This window comes from Callospermophilus lateralis, unplaced genomic scaffold, assembly GCF_048772815.1.
Source record: "Callospermophilus lateralis isolate mCalLat2 unplaced genomic scaffold, mCalLat2.hap1 Scaffold_96, whole genome shotgun sequence".
Lineage (NCBI taxonomy): Eukaryota > Metazoa > Chordata > Mammalia > Rodentia > Sciuridae > Callospermophilus > Callospermophilus lateralis.
Genome location: NW_027517776.1, coordinates 4,038,161 through 4,052,425, shown reverse-complemented (window position 1 = coordinate 4,052,425; position 14,265 = coordinate 4,038,161). Strand labels below are relative to the sequence as shown.

The 14,265-nt window shown below is 50.0% G+C and overlaps 1 pseudogene; it reads left to right on the top strand.

Annotated features, from left to right (window-relative positions):
* Positions 1 to 7,564: 7,564 nt before the first annotated feature.
* LOC143641329 (olfactory receptor 226-like) lies at positions 7,565 to 8,486 on the top strand (annotated as a pseudogene).
* Positions 8,487 to 14,265: the final 5,779 nt, after the last annotated feature.

Below are 14,265 nucleotides of genomic sequence, written 5' to 3'. Positions count from 1 at the left end.
TGGAATTGAACATTAACAATGGGAGAAAAACATCTCATGTTTTTATAAAGTTCTCGTTTGCTGGTTCATAATGCTGAGAACTATCATAATCAAAGGATGAGGACAGAACTCAAAGCATCGCAGCTCACTCATGACAACTCATGAGTTGTCCTTGATTTCGCTGCACTGCCACCCCAGCTGGGTCCAGCAGAGTGGATCTACCAGCCCTGACCCTCGACCTCACCAGGAAAGGGAGTAGGCAGATCACCTGAGTCACTGTAGACTCACTGCCACCCTCATGGATGGGGCCTCACTGGGTTTTTCTTTATTTTTTTCTTTTTCGGGGCACTGAGGATGGACCGCGGCCTGGCACTAGCTAGGCAAGCGCTGTGCCGCTGAGCCACACCTCGCCCTCGCTGTAGCTTGGTCTATCTCCCTAACAGCTGTGGTGTTGATCATCTTTACGACTGGGGACAGACAGGCACCTGCAAAGACCAGGAAAGAACCCAAGAGGGCTCTGCTCAGGCGCAGAATAGGAAGCTGGCTCCAGGTGGCCTGGTGTACGAGCGCCCTCTGGCGGCTGAATCGGAGACACCCCCCCCCCCCCACCTAGCACAGCAGGCTGTGTCCTGGGTCTGCAGGCAAAAGTGCCAGGTGTCCCTGGGCTAAAGTCAAGGCGCAGGAAGAGCTGACTTCTTCCAGGCTGCAGGGAGAGCCCACCTCCTGATGAGGCTCCAGTATCCAGAGTGTATAAAGGGCTTCTAAACTCAGCAACAAAAAGAGAAACAGCCCAATCCAAGCACTGCAAAACACCTCACAGGCATTTTCCAAGCACCTATAAAGACCACCGACATGTCGCATAGCCATTGGAAAGACAGACCAACCACAGTGAGGGCGGCTGTGGCTCTGCGGTACAGCGCTGACCTAGCTCGTGCCAGGCCACGGATGCCACTCCCAGTGCCCCAAAACAGAAAAAAAGTAAAATAAAAAACCCCGGGAGGCCCCACACCCGCGAGGACAGCGGTGAGTCCTAGTGGAAAGCGAGCGCAGCTGGCAGAGGGGGATGCAGAGCCCTGGAGCTGCCGGTGGCCGCCAGAGGGCCACGCCTCCGGAGAGCCAGAGTGAAGTTCCCCGAGGGGGGCGCAGTCACCACAGGACCAGGAACTCCCCCAGGAGACTTGGAAACGGGCTTCAGCACCTGCGCGTGGACGCTCACAGCTGCAGAAAGGTGGCAGCCCACTGCCCATCAGCACTTCGGGACGCACAAGCAAAACCTGGAAGTGCGCAGCTTCTCAACTTGGAGGGAAAGGAGCGCCAAGGCGCCCACGAGGCTGCACACCCCGAAGTAGGTTCCAAGGAGAAGCAGAGCAGCACATCCATGGGGCAGAGGGCAACCTGCATGCATTCCAGAGAGCACAGGGCCCACGGGCGGGCTGGACGCTCTGCAGCGGTGGTTGCAGGACCTTGTGGACGGACTCGAGTCCACAGAACCGTGCGCTTTGAATCATTGATGTTATGTTATGGAGTCCCACCTCAATTGTTTAAAAAATAAGAAAGAGGAGAAAGCTAAGAAAGAAGGACCCTGAAGACACTTCACGAAAGTGTAGGTGGATGTCATTCCTGAAAGAAAGCAAGGAACCGGGAGCTGGAGACCGGCAGCCATAGCAGGAGAGCTTAATGTCAGAGCTGACAATTAAAGGCATTTCTCCATGGACGGAGAGAGCGGGGCAGGCTCAGGGATCAGAGCGGGCCTGGGTGCAGGCGGTGAAAGGTGGCGCTGCTGTGAGCAAGTGGTGAGCCTTTCTCAGGAACGCCCTTGGGCGGGAAAGCCAAATTGTCCTTAAATGGCTGCTGTCACTTAAGACGGCCATCCAGATGCTAAGCAAGTGATAAATCAAGCCTAATTCCCTCTTAAGATTGGGAGTCATCTCACCACAAAGGCATGAAAAGCTAATTTCGGCTTTACTATAAATTACTGGGATTTCTAAGCTGGGAATGCCTGCTCTGCCTTGAACTCACCCAGGTCTGGCTTTCCCTGAGGAGATAACAACCCTCTCTGAAACTTTAGTGGCGCCTCATAAGTTCTGGTTTTCCCTGGCCAGATAAGGACCCTCTCTGAAAGCTGTGATGACTCTCATAAATTCTGATGTCAGGGCCAGATAAAATATTAACTAGCCTTTGTGTTATTATGCTTGTCAAAATTCTGTTATCTGTAAGTTCTCAAGACACCCCCCTTTTTGTAACTTTCTGGGCTCTAAAGCTGTGTTCCTAGAGAGCTGTGGGGCTGTCTTCTGTTCCCGTGGTTTTTGGGAGAGATAGCCTGGCTGGTCGAAATTATAAGCTTGTTTTAATTTGATACCAATTGGAATCGGTGGTTTTTTTGTTTTATTTTTTGTTTTTTGTTTTTTGATGTTGTTTGTTTGTTTGTTTGGGGTTTTTTGCATCAGGGTCTAACACAAGGACCTTACAATTCCAAATTCAGGGCAGCCAAGAGCTGCTCATGAACCATGAAAGATGGAAATTTGGCTGTATCAAGACTTGACTCTTCACCACAGATACCTGGTGGGAAACACAAGAAGGTGTTTGGCCTGCTTTGTTTTCCTGCTCTGACTGTTCTCCTTCTGCCACTGCTCCCTGGTGTTTCTGGCCCCTGACACCCCATTGCTGGTTTTGCTTCTGCTTAACATTTCATAGCCCCCTGGGCTAGACACACTCCAAGCCCATCCTGTGCTTCTTGCCTCACCCTGGAAGCAGCTCCTCCAAGGTGTGCTGGCAGCTCTTATTAGGTGTGAGTACCAGTGGGGAAGAACGGCACAGGCACAGGGTGATTGCACAGGACCCAATTGTGTGTGTGCTCACAGGTCTGTAAGCTTGTCTCTGTGGCTTGTGGTTTTACTGGTCTTATGTGTTGCCTTTCCCATTTTCTATTCCACTGATTTCTGCTCTGATCTCCACGACTTCCTTATTTTCCTCATTTCGGGCTTCACTGGTCACAATATCTCAGCTCCTTCAGGTGGAGGCTGTCACTGATTTAGGACCTTTTTCCTGTTCTAATACAGTCTGTGGTGTTATTTCTAAGTACTGCTTTAGCAGCATCCTGTGTCTTTTGATGTATTGTGTTTTCATGTTAATTTTGGATCCTTTTTTTTTCACTTTATTTCTTCCTCTCTTTCTTCCTTCTGTAAGATTTATATTTTCTTTTCTATCAAAGTTAAACCTGTAATGCAACACAGGCATGTTTACTGCAACGTAAGTTTCATGTGTATAATGGAGCTGTCTTAAGTTAGGGAATCTTGTGGTCAGCACAGAGCCATTTTTAAATTCCCTAACAGCCCCAATCCTGATGACAGCCCTTTTCCACGCCTGCCCCAATGTTGAATTAGCTGATCATGTAGATTGTCCCTCTTCCTGTCAGGAGCAAGGGCAGTGCTTCCTTAAGAATAGATATTGGCCAACTGCCTGCCCAGGTGTGCTTGCTCACCAGATTCCCTTTGGGTGCCCTTCTGCAGAAGTACAATTGTGCCTTGCCAACCTACTGCCGACTATTTGTTTAATTTCTTGTAGCATTTCAGCATTTCTAATACTTCTGTTCTTTTTTTCAGTGCTGAGGATCAAAACCAAAGCCTTACACTTGCCGGGCAAGTGCTCCACCACTGAGCCACACTTCTAGCCCTCAAATATTTTCTAATTTCCCTTATTTCTTCTTTGACTAATGGACTATGTAGAAATGTATTGTCTGGGTATTAGGACATTTTCCAGAAATATCTCTCTTTTATTGATTTTTATTTTAATTATATTGTGGTCAGAAAGCATACCATGTGTCATTTTGAGTTATTTAAGTTTGTGATTTCTTTCATGGCCTAAAAAATAAGTCTATCTTAATCAATGTCCCATATGCACCAGAAAAGAATGTGTGTGCTAGCCAGGCATGGTGGCAAATACCTGTAACCCCAGCAGCTCTGGAGGCTGAGGCAGGAGGATCACAATTCAAAGCCAGCCTCAACAACTTAGTGGGACCCTATTTCTAAATAAAATATTAAGAGGCTGGGGATGTGGCTCAGTGGTTAATGACCCCTGGGTTCAATCCCTGGTACAAAAAAAAATGTGCATGCTGCTGCTGGGCGAGCACTCTGTGAATACCACCTGGGTCACCTTGATGGAGGGCCAGCCTTCCATGCCCTCTGGCTTTCTGCTGGCCCCTTTTAATGGGTTTCATGGAAACAGATGCTTTGGAGCCTGCTTCCTGGTAAGCCTGATGCTTGCTCTTCCACCAGCTCTTACTTCTTCTGGGGACATCTCCATGTGTTGGACACTGCTGGAAGGGTCACTTGAGGGAATGGTTCCACTCACTCTGATACTGACTTCCTCCAGAAGGGACTGTCTGTGTGTTTACTTCCTCCAGACACATGGTGGAAGTCTAGCATCATGTGACTCCAAGTTCAAGGTCTGCACTTTGACATGACTGGCAACCCCAAGTTGTCTTTGGCCCACAGAGGCTGAGTCCTATCTACTGTCCACGATCCTGGGTTCAGCCCCTGGAACCCACCAGGCAGGATGGGGTCAAATAGTCCCTGGCTTCCAGGGTTTGGAGGCTTAAAGGGCTGGCATAGGCCTGGGTATGAGCCCTATGGCACTAGCCTTTCCTGCCCCTCAGCCTGGCAGCTCCTCCCTGACTTTTACCCTTGTGGGGTAAAATGATGGATGTCCCTCTTGTTAACAACATTCAGGGTGGCAACAGAATTGTTAACCTGTACTCTGTAGTGAAGACTTCAAGCAAGGTAGGGGAAGGGGAGCTGCAGAAGCTGCAGAAGCCCTCCAGGAAGCCACACATGCACAGGACAGACTCCACAGAAAGACAGGAAGTAGTGACCAGCAACAGAGGAACATGTCCAGAGCCTCAAATGGCCATTATGAGCTGGTGTGTCCCACCTCCAGCTGGCCAGGGCAGACAGGAATTGTGGAGAACCTGGTGCTTTTAGCAAGGACTCTTGGCCCCTAAGACCTAGACCCCTTGGGGCAAGCACTGTGACTCTAGACTTGCTGTATCGAGCTTAGAAAGAAGACTAAAGGGTCACAGTGACTCTACTTGAGCTAATTGTCTACCAAAACAGAAGATAGAACACTCACACACACAGTAACATAGAGCCCATGACCTGAAGCCATGCACGATTTATTACATACACAAAGGAGCAGAACTATAAGATCCAGAAGCAGGAAGAAAGTCTATCAAGAGAAGCAAAACCCTAGTGGCAACATCAGAACTAGACATCAAATATCTTCAAATTTCCATCACAAATATGATCATGCATTAAAGGAACACATGGGTATAATTAGAGAAAGGGGAAATATATAAAAGAAACAAGTTGGAAATTCTAAAATGAAAACACAGTGTGTTAGCTAAAACTTCACTGGATGGGCTAGAGTGAGGTACAGTAAGACTGCAGACACAGAAACGACATCAGAAAGAGAGTTGGTGCTCACGGTCACAACAGGCCAGGTCAGCCAGCAACAGGAAGGACAGGAAGGGGTAGGAGGCAGGAGGAGGGGAAGGGCCGGAGCCCCATGGAGTTTGGGGAGGGACAAGCGCCACAGGGTAGCAGGATCAGCAGGTCCCCCAGGGTCAGCAAGGACCCCACACCAGGGGACATCAACCCACACAAGTGCTGTGCTCAGCAGTCACAGGACCCACATGCTTTGCAGGTGCATGTATGATACACATAGGGCAGGGCTAGTAAAGTTGGAAGGTTGAAAAAACTGCATACATTCTAACTACAACAAAATTAAATTTAAAATTAACAACAAAAATCTGAATTCCCCCATATCTGGATATTTTTTTTAAACTTTTAAATAATGACCTGCCAAACAAAATATTCTAAAACTATTTAAAGACATCCACTTTCAGCCAAAATGAATTAGCAGAAAATGAAAAAGAGGCTTTTAAGACACTGCACATCAGGCAGTGAAGGACAACAAGGCCAACAGATGGAAATGATCAAGGTGAACCTGCAAAGGTCCCAAGTGAGTCTTCAGGCCTCTGTGCAGGCATGAATTGATATGGGATGAATGAAAGAAAGCCAGGCATCTCCAGATGTTGGGAACAAATAAAGGAGAAATTAGAGGTTGCAGAGAAAACCCCGCAGCCATGCAGAGGGTCCCCACATCCAGAGCCTCCTAGCATGTCTGGCAGGAAGCCTGTGGCTCTAATCACATTGCCTTCCATAGCAAATGAAGCTAATCTGCAAGGAAAAGAATCACAACAGAGCAGGGATGGCTAGGAAAGGGCATCAGGACATCTCTCAGCCAAGGAGTTACCTTGTTGAGCGTGATTTCCACGCACGTATGTGCACTTTGGTCAAAATCCATCAAACTCAACACACAGCATAAATTACACCTCAAAGAGATATTTAGAAAGTGATTTTTAAAAATAAGAGCTCCTACAAATCAAGTAAAAGAGGACACCATTGGAAGAAATGGACAAAAGATGGGGCACCTCACAGAAGCGAATTGCAGAAGTAGAAGCTGAGCACACAGAGGAGCCAAGGACCTCAGACTCCCTCCGCACCATCAGCCCAGAAGAAACCCAAGTACAAGCTAGGAGAAGAGAAGCCTTGAGGAGCAGCCGCAAGGCAGGGCCAGGAGCACCTGGCAGGACAGTGGGACCCTTCCTCAGCCTGTATCTCAGGCCACCTCCTCCATGCAATCAGCCCATCTGCCCTCAGGCACATACCTGAAGGGGTGTCCTAAAACAGTTCCCAAACTGCACATCCAGTTTGAGGCTGGGAGAGGACATCTTCCACCCATTCCCCACAGCTACTTTGCAAGCTCAGAAAGCGCAGGCTCCAGGCCAGGCCAGTTGGAACCTTGAGGTGGGGACTCGCTCCCACCTCTCTACAGCCCCCAAGTTCTATTCACCCTGCAGGTTGCCCTGCAGTTAATGAAAGTAGTATCCTTTCTCCCTGTCTTTCCTGAAGCATGAGGGTCCCCTGGCCACAGAAAGCAGTATGAACCATCCAGGAGGCCTGGGAGTCAGCAGGGAAGGTAGGGAAGTGCCCCAGGGCACCCCAGGCAAAATAAGTCTTCCTGATGCTGTGTGTGTTCTGGCGTGGCCATGTGTGTGTACACCTCCAAAGTCTGTATGTATGTGCATCTTGGTGTGTGCATCTGATGTAGATTTCACCTGGGAGTGTACACCCTTGAATCCATTTGGTATGTTGAGGCAGGAGAGGATATATGCCTGAGGGCATATTTGTGAGGAGTGTCTCTGCTCAGACAGGTGTGTACAGGCCCTGTGGCCACTGATAGATGTTAGCCCTGGGTAGGTGTGCAAGTTGAGCTGAGAGGTGAGGTTGGCTGCAGTGGGTCCCAAAGGTGTGCTGTGGTCATGATGTCTTCTGTTAGTCCCTCAGTCCTTGGGCAGCCACATGGGGGTGGGGGAGGGAAGCCCTGCCTCTGAGACCCCCAGAAGGAGTGCAATGTTCACAGCTGCTCTCACCAGTGTAGAAGTAAGCCTAACCCTATCACGTGTCACATCTTAGTGTCACTGTTCCAGGGTGCTTAGAAGTGACTTCCCCTTCCAGGAAGGGCCATGAGCAACCCCAACAACACCTGGGTGGCAGAATTCATCTTGCTGGGCTTCCCCAAGCTGCACCACCTGCAAGGATTGCTGTTTGGGTCATTCCTTACCATCTATGTGGTGACAGTCCTGGAGAACCTGGTCATCATGGGCGCCATCAGGGCCAGCCACCAACTGCACACACCTATGTACTTCTTCCTGGCCAACTTGTCAGTGCTGGAGACTTTCTACACCACAGTCACTGTCCCCAAGCTGCTGGTCAGCCTCCTGGCAGGAGTAGGGATCATCTCCTTCTCCGCCTGCCTCACCCAGCTGTTCCTCTTCCTTTCACTAGGCTCCTCTGAGTGCTTCCTTCTGTCTACCATGGCCTGTGACAGGTACCTGGCCATCTGCCACCCACTACGCTACCCAGCCCTCATGGGCTGGAGGCTCTGCCTGTACCTGGCTTGGTGGCTTTCTGGCCTCCTTTGTGTCCATAACTCTCATCTCCCACCTCAGATTTTGTGGCCCCAATGTCCTCAATCACTTCTTTTGTGACATCTCACCCCTGCTGCAGCAGTCCTGTTCAGATACCACCACCATCGAAACACTGCACTTTGTGGCAGCCCTGGCTGTGCTTGCCACCTCCCTGCTGGTGACTGTGGTCTCCTATGCCCACATCCTGGCCACAGTGCTAAGGATTCCAGGGAGAGGCAGCCACCAGAAGGCTTTCTTCACCTGCGCCTCGCACATGGTGGTGGTTGTCATCTTCTACACTACTACCATCTTCATGTATGCCCAGCCTCACGCCATCAGCTCCTTCAACCTCAACAAGTTGGTGTCTGTGGTCTACTCGGTTGTCACTCCCCTGCTCAACCCCATAATCTATTGCCTGCGAAACCATGACATTAGGGAGGCCCTGACCAAACTCCTCCAAGTCCATGACCCCTCCTGAGGACCAGCAGCAGGATGCACACCGGAACTGCTGACCACTCTGCCCTGCTTGCAGACACTGCCTCACCACCAAGACTAGGCCAGCTGTCTCAACTGGCAGCAGAACTTCCTTCCTTTCCTCCCCCATCCCACCCTAAATTAGAGCTGCCCAGGACACAGTGGCCTCAAGTGGACATCTGAATGAGCACAGGAGGTGACTGAGACCTAAAGACTTATGTCCAGGCCCTGGACACTGCTGCCCAGGAGATCAGCACTGAACAATGGACAGCTCCCAGTTCTTCAGGCTTTTCCCAGTGAGATCAGCACTGAACAGGGAACAGCTCCCAGTTCCCCAGGCTTCTCCCTGGGAGATCAGCACTGGAGCAGGAATGGCTCCCTAGCTCCCAAGACCTCTCCCAGCAAGATTAGCACCCTGGCAGCCACTCAGCCTGAAAAGCTCAGTGCAGAGTCAGAGGTAGTCCCTTTCTAGTGCCATTCCCCTGACCACTGGGGTCTGGACTGCTTTGGTGGTAGCCAGTCCCCTCTCCCTCTCCTAAGCCCTGCATCCCTTACCCCCAAGCCTGCATGGATTTCCCTCTTCTCATGAGAACTTCAGAAGGCTCAGAGTGGGCATCAAGGAGCCCCAGGCCGCAGGTCTCAGCAGCACCCCAACACACAGGTGACACCATTCCCCAGAAACAAGGGCATCCTCCTGCTTGATGCCTGGTAGGTTTTGTGACCATATAACATGCCCGTGCCCGAGTTTTCTGCCCCCTTTCTTCTCAGGATCATGGAACTTGGTAAACCACGCACTCCCTGCCCAGTGCTGTCAGGGCAAGACCTCTTGCACTTGATTTTTACTCCTGCCCCATTTCCTTAGTAATGGCACCAGGAGGTGAGCCTTGTTAGTGTGTATATGTGACAGATGTATCCCATGGTCTGTGTGAGAGTTAAATCTATGCAAAATTTTGTGCTATAAACATCATCTTTCTCATCATGTTGCTTTGTGCATTTTAAATTATATCAGAATGAATACAAATTTAGGGTCATTTTATCATCTTGGTCAATTTAACCTTTATCATTAGGAGGTACTACTCTGCCTCTAGACAGTTCCCTGCCTTAATGTTTAAGGCTTAAATTCTACTTTGTCTGACGCTAATTTGGTGACATCAGTTTCCTGTGGGCATTTTCCTGATACAGGAATCATTGCCTCTCAGCTCCTGGCTGCCTGCCATGCTTCTCCATGTGGCTCTGTAGAAGGCTCAGTGTCAGTCTTATTTTTATTCCTTTTGCAGGTGACTTGGGTTTCCTTTGCTTCTGGAAGCTTTAAGATATTTTTCATGGGGCTGGGGATGTGGCTCAAGCGGTAGCGCGCTCACCTGGCATGCGTGCGGCCCAGGTTCGATCCTCAGCACCACATACAAACAAAGATGTTGTGTTCGCCAAAAACTGAAAAATAAATACTGAAATATTCTCTCTCTCTCTCTCTCTCTCTCTCTCTCTCTCTCTTTAAAAAAAAGAAGATATTTTTCATTTTGACCTCCAGCGTCTCTCCTGCACTGCTTCTCTGTTTCTGTTGCTCTTGGTTTGGATGCTTCCAAAGCTCAGATTTGCCCTCCTGTCCATTTTGGAAAGCATTTCCTTGAACAGTGCCTCTACCACATGCACTTTCTCCTCTTCCTCTGGTTCCAGAATCATGTACCAGACCTTTCCAGTGTCCCTCTGCTCCCGCCCTAATCCTATGGTCTCCTCTGTATATTTCTTCTGATCTTCCATCTCTCTAGCCATGTCCAATCTTCTGTTTTCACTTCCAGAATTTTCATTTTGTCCTTTTTATGTTTTCTGAGTAGATAATATAAACTCAGTTTCTCCAACTCCTGCTCAGTAGTCAACACAGAAGACTTCTGAAGCCAAGCAGGGGTCCCCACACACTCAGCAACAGTCTTGCAGCAGACACTGCTGGGTGTCCTCTATTCGGCTCAGTCCTACACTGTTCACCTGGAGGTAGCTCAGTTCCCCCCAGACTCAGACTTGAGGACCTGACCACTTCCATGCCAGTTTTAATCCTTGGGTGTTTTATCTGCACTTCTGACAAACTGGCTATAAACTGGCATCCCACAACCCCTCGTTAGGTTGGATTATTTTATTAAAGGAGCTTACAGATCTCAGGAAACATTTGCTTACACATGCAACTTATGAAAAGGACTTCAGGGGATGCAGATGAAGAAATGTATGATCAAGGTATGGGAGAGCAGCTGGAAGGAATGGTCACCCATGCCCTAGTTCCCTGTGCTGGTCTGCCTGTCCCTTGCCCAGGATGCTTCCTTACCATGACTTTCTGTGATGCCTCAATATCTGATATAGTGAGTCCTCTTTGATCTTCTTTCTAAAAATCATCTTAGTTAGTTTAGGCCTTTATGTTCTACCCAGAGATTTTGATCCCTTGGGTCTATATTAGTTTTAGTACCATAACAAAATGCCACAAATAGCTTATAAGATAGAAATTTAGCAGGAATGATTCGTAATTTGGCAGGAATGGTTCCTTCTGAAGCCTATCTCTATGACTTGTGGACAGCACCTCCTCTCCTCCCTGTGTCCTCACATGGTCATCCTTCTGTGCATGTCTGATCTCCCCTTCTTAATGATACCAGTCCTTTGGATCAGGGCAGCTCCTTATGACCCCAAATAAACTTGATTATTTCCTGAAAGGTCCTGTCTCCAACTACAGCCACCAGGGTTTGGGAGTCAGCATATGAATTTTACAGGGGTGCAGCTAAACTGACAGTGGGTTCCTTTAAAAATCATATCGAAATAATGCTCTAATAAAAAAATGTGCAGGAATTTTTGTTGGTATTTCTTTGAACGAATTAACTTGTGGGTGGAGAATCATCACTTCCACAGTCCTGAGCTGTCCTATCCTCGTTCATGCCTCCATGCAAGCAGGTCTCCCTTTGTGTTCTCGAACAACGCCATCTCATTGTGGAATGCTAATTGCACTGCTGACTGCTTTCTCATTCTGGGGAGAAAAGCTAGTGCATTTACTCAAGTCTAAGATGCAGTTTTGCTGACACAGAATATCCAGTTGATAACTACTTTAACAAGCAGAGTCAGGAGGCCAGGTATGCCCAGCACAGGGCAATGGAGCTGCCGCGACAAGCAGGGACCCAGATCTCCACCCACCACCCTCACTCTGCCAACAGCACCCTGGGCACCATGTCCAGGCAGGACAGAAGGGTACAGAAAGGTTGTTCAATCTCTGCACAGATCCTCTTCCTAGGGGGAACAGAGACCCCCTGGAATGACCAGAGCCCTCTGTGTGGGTCTCAGGGGCCCTCCAGTGCTTTGTGGCCCCTATTGCAGGTGGGAATTCAGCACCAGTGGGCAGCAGCAAGTGTCCTGCCACTGCTGACTTCACCCACTCCAAACACTGCTGTCTTGTAGGTGGCCCTGCCAGTCCTGTCTCACACAAAGTGGTGAAAGCAAGGCCATTCTCATTTGTGTTCTCAAAGGAGTGCATGTACAGCCCCACCACTGAGCAGGATGTTTGCTATGGTTCTAAAACACAGCAGAGTAAAGAAAATTCATTTCCTTGACTCACTTTCTTGGCCTTTCTCCCCTCACCCCCACCACAAATGAGTGTTGGTTGAAATCCAAAGCTTTGTCTTCCTCTTTTGAGAAAATTAAGAGAGTCTCTCCCTCTACCCACTGAGGAATGAAGTCGCTGGCATGTCTTGAGACAAGACCTGAGTCCCACTGGATGCTGGCATGCTTCCTGCCGCACCACCATGCACATTTTGCTAGTATTTCATTAAGAACTTTCATGTTCACACTCAAATATAAAGTAGCCCAAATGTTTTCCTTGCCTCCCTACATATCCTGAGACCATCCTACAATCTTCAGATAAGAGGAGGTGAGAGGACCTCTCCCGCGCATTTCCTGCTGGGTCACTAACCCTCCTGCTTCCATGTTCACCCTTGCACAACTGTCAGGGGTCAGAGCCCTCTCCTCTCATATTCTGTCTTTTGCCTGAGATTTCCTTAGCTTTATGACTCAATCCCTCTGTTCTCTTTTTTTTTCAACAAATTGAGATTAAAAAGTTTCTTTTATTCTTTTTTCACAGCAACCTATTCTTATTTTATAAATATTGTAACTGCCAGTCATTATAAGCCTTTGAGATTATGTATCCTTTAATGTCTGTTTTGAAGTTTCCCTCAGATTCCTTAAACTTCTTATTCCACTGTTCCATCTCTTTATCTTGGTCTAGCTTCTGTGTGTTGTAGTGCTCTTTGAATGTCTGAGAGGTTCTGGTTGTCATTTATGCTGTTGCCATAAATCTGTGGGAGGCTTCCTGGGAACTCTATGTACTTGAGTGGGGCCCTTAGAATGAAGGGCAAGGAGCCAGGCACCGGGCTGGGCTCCTCCTCACTGCAGGTGACAGAAACCCAAATCTAACTGGCTTCAATGGGAAGAGAAGTTTCCCTCACTAACCTGGATCTGCTGGGGCAAATAAAACTGGGTCACCTTGACCAGCTCCCTTCCTCTGCCCCATCTGTAATAGGCTCCACTTCAGCTTCTGTGGGGCTCCTAGAACTCAGGCTGCAGACCCTGTGGCCAGGAAACTGCATGCTTTTTGGAGCAGAGGTCATGCCCCTCTGAGGGCCAGGGAGGGCACAGCAACAGACTGACCCCATGGCTGGCTCCCCAGGAGAGCAATCCCAGAAGTGGTCCCAGAGCCAGGCCTGGCAAGTTCATCTAGTGCCATCAGGATACTCCCAGTGGAGCACAGGGTACCTGGCAGCATTTTCAGTGGCACTGCAAGAACAACAGGATGACCATGAGTCCCAAATTATGGTCAGGGGCACATCCCAGTGCCCATGAGCAAGTATCACAGACCTGGGAAGGGAGCCTGTTGCTAGTGGGACTCAGAAAGTTGGGACCCTGGGCAGGCATCCCCTCCTCTCCTCCTGGCATATTTTTGTGGCCCCTGTGGCTGGGATGTCCACTCAGGTGGGGATAACAATGTGGAAGACCGGAAGGAGGAGCGTGGATGGGTTGGGGAGAGGCCCTGGGGAATGGGAATGGACGAAGTGGGCAGGTGGGGAGGGCACGGAGGGAGGGGGCTGGTATGTTCCGCTGGGTAAGACACAATCAGAGACGCCTGGGTGATGGGGACAAGAGGGTCTTTTGTGGGCAAGTGAGGAGCTGGGGAGCGAGGCGGGGAGAAGGAAGGAGGAGGGGGTGCGGCGACAATGGGGGCCGGACAAGAGGGGCTGCGCCCTCCTCCGAGCCTGCCTTATTTCCTCCCTTCCCCTCGCGTCTCCCGGGGCTGAGCCGCCGCCGCCACTGCTACCCTCAGTCCTCACTGAGGCCTCGGCAGCATCCAGCCGCGCGGGTTGGCAGAGGGTCTTCCCACTTGGCTGCGGCCCCGGAGCAGCATCTGGGCAGAAGTTCCGACCCAGGCCCGCAGCGGGTAAGTCCGAGCGGGGGGTCTGGGCACGGACCGGAGAGGCTGGAGTCGGGGCAATTGCGCGGTGCTGGAGAGGATGGAAATGCCGCCCAGACCCTCGGTGCAGAGCGGGGTGGGCCCATCCTTGTCCCCTTCTCCTCCCCCACTGCTGGGCCTCGGCCTGGAAGGGTGGGGCGCGGGGCGGGGACAGGAAGGGAAATTTCTGGGGTCGGGGCCTTCCCGGGTGGAGTCCAAGCAGTGTTACCAACCCCGCACCCATTTCGCCGCGGCCACTGGCTCTAAGGCTGCGGAGATTCGAGATCGGGGTTGCCAGTGAGATCAGCACTGAACAGGG